At 48.9% G+C, this 2,710-nt stretch overlaps 1 pseudogene; it reads right to left on the reverse strand.

Annotated features, from left to right (window-relative positions):
* Window positions 1-421: 421 nt before the first annotated feature.
* LOC103077116 (40S ribosomal protein S15 pseudogene) lies at window positions 422-2,215 on the reverse strand (annotated as a pseudogene).
* Between the last annotated feature and the right edge of the window lie 495 nt (window positions 2,216-2,710).

Genomic DNA, 2,710 nt, shown 5'->3' on the forward strand with positions numbered 1-2,710 from the left:
AATAAACATCCCGCCCCTTCATTTCTACACCCCACATAACCGGCTTGCCAAGAAAACAGTGCAGCTGCTCAGCTCTGAGAGCCTACCATCCCTTAAATAAATCCTCACTTTGCTTTCTTGACCTGGCTCCTCTCTGAATTCTTTCTGCAATGAGAGGAGAGCCTACTCCTCCGCAACACGGGCTCCAGCTGTAACAGCCCAAAATACCTGCAGACATCGCCAAATGTCCCCTGCGAGGCAAAACCACCCCCTGTTGAGAAGCTGAGAAGCAGTAAGGGAGAGGGTACCTGGAAAGCCCTCACAGAAAGAAGCCGTGCACATAAAATAGCAGTTGAGCCAGACCTTGTTTGTTTGATGCTTTAAATTCCAATTTCTTTCTTTCTCTTCTGTAGAGAGGTCTGTGCCTTTATCGGCCAGCCCGCTACTTGAGGGGAATGAAGCGGGAGGAGTGCGTGGCCCCCATGCCCGGCTGGGCGTGCTACAGGCTTGTAGGTGACGAGAACTTGCCTAGGTAGTGGCCAGTCAGCTCAGGGTTGGTTTTCACCTGGGTAAAGTTCTTGCCGTTGTAGACGCCCTCCAGGCTGCCCACCATCTTGGGCAGGATGATCACGCCGCGCTGCACGTCTCCATCACCTCAGGATCCTCCGTGGGAGGCACCGCCTTCTTGGCCTCGCGCAGGCGCTTCAGCAGCCACTCGACGGCCGCTTCCTCCGCAGGACGTAGTGCAGCCGCCGCCGCTGACCCGGGCTGTATGGCTGCGTCAGCTGCTCGCAGGCCGTGTCCAGTAGCTGGTCGAGGTCCACGCGGCCGTAGGTCAACTTGCGGAAGGTACACTTCTTCTGCTCTACCTCCGTCACCTTGTTGGCGCTTCCTAAAGTCCAGTATCATCACTTAACACGACTTATAAGGAAACCGTATTTCCCAAGCCAAAATTCAGGACATATGACTTAACAGAGGCTTAAAACAAAACAAAACAAAACACGTCTATGAACATATTTATTCACCAGCACTCTACAGTTTAAGTCACACTCGTATAGGTTTTTTTCCCCCTCCTCTCTTACCCCTTTTATCCTTTACAGGCATTTCCCTTAACAATTCTCTTGCATGTCTAATCCTGTCTCGGCTCCTGCTTCTAGGAGGAGTTGACCTGTTTCAATGACTCAAAAAAAAAAAAAAAAAAAAAAAGGTATTGGTGAAGGAAGAAACATATGGCCATGGAGGGTGCTGCTCAGATGGCTCTAACAGAACCTGCTGCCAAGAGCAGGAGCTGACTGATAACCTTGGCTGCCACCCGGGGTTACAGGGGCCAGTCTTTCGCTGGCTGCCTCTGGGCAGTGACTGAGCTTGGCAGGGGCACCAGCACGGAACTATTCCCACCAGAGAGGTGGCCCCTCTAAGGGGAAAGTTTGGCCTGGGGATTCCCCAGAGGCCTGGCCACGGTTTTCTCAGAACCGCGCTGTGGTCTGAGGTTCTTCCTACCCAGTCCTTCTTCCCCCGTCTCTTTACACAGGGTCGGACCTGTACTGCAGAGGGCTCTCTTCAGACTGTGCCGCTCTTGAGCCTTCACAGGTGTTTCCCCCAATCGATCTCTTGCACTTCAAATCCCATTTTCCTGTCTGCTTCTCAGAGGATCTGACATGTAACGGATTCCCCTAAATTCCACTAAAAAAAAAAAAATATATATATATATAGAGAGAGAGAGCAATGTAATATGGAGCCAAACTGTATCCGAGGTAATCGAACAGTTATATTACTTAAAATCAGGGATGTACCAGAAAATTGGGATGTACAATCATCCTGTCTATGTTTCCTAGAAGAGTGGATTATATTTCTTTTTTAAATTAATTTTTTAATTGGAATATAGTTGATTTACAATGTTGTGTTAGTTTCTGCTGTACAGCAAAGTGAGTCAGTTATACATACACACGTATCCACTCTTTCTAAGTGAGGATTTCTGTGCTAAGAACGGCCACTTCTTATTGCCTTCCCCGCCCCTCTACCTGGAACTTCCTCCAATAATTCATGGGACACCTGCACACCAATGTTACCCTAATTCCTTCCCCTGCCCCCTAAACATGGCTTTGGAATATCATTCTATCCAGGTAGAGGAATAGAACCCTGGATGCATTCAGGTGACAAAGATATGAATCCTCTAAGCTAAGATACCGCGTCACCCCCCACCCTCAAGGAAATCCCTCTCCTCCTTCTCGTCCATCCCTCCTCCTCTTCCTCTTCAAATGTGAGGACCTCTATCCCACCATGAAGATATGAGACTAGGATACAAAGAAGGTTGGAACTTGAGGATCAAGGCTTGGCCTTTGTAATGACAAAGAGAAAAACAGTCCCTACCATCAGGCACTCAGAGCTAGGCTGCAACATTCTCCTGTCGAACAGAGCCAGTCTCACAGATCACCAACCTCAGACACGCTGTTGGCTGACAAACACCATTCTGTAGTCATGTCTGAGCACAGACAAATACGAAGCCACTGTGCAAACCACAGAAATCACCTAGCCCCAGCTGACACAAATGACAGCTGTCCCTTCACCAACCACGGCTTTAGCTCTGCTGCCTTTGTCTCGCCTTCTATATAAAAACGGAAATTCCTGAGCATAGAATCGATCCTGCTTCCTGATAACATCCAATCCAGAGCAAACCCCTGCTTCCTTAAAACTTCCCTCACATCACTTAACACAAGCGCAGTTCTATTCC

The sequence above is a fragment of the Lipotes vexillifer genome, unplaced genomic scaffold (assembly GCF_000442215.2).
Source record: "Lipotes vexillifer unplaced genomic scaffold, Lipotes_vexillifer_v1.1 scaffold1227, whole genome shotgun sequence".
Classification (NCBI taxonomy): Eukaryota; Metazoa; Chordata; class Mammalia; order Artiodactyla; family Lipotidae; genus Lipotes; species Lipotes vexillifer.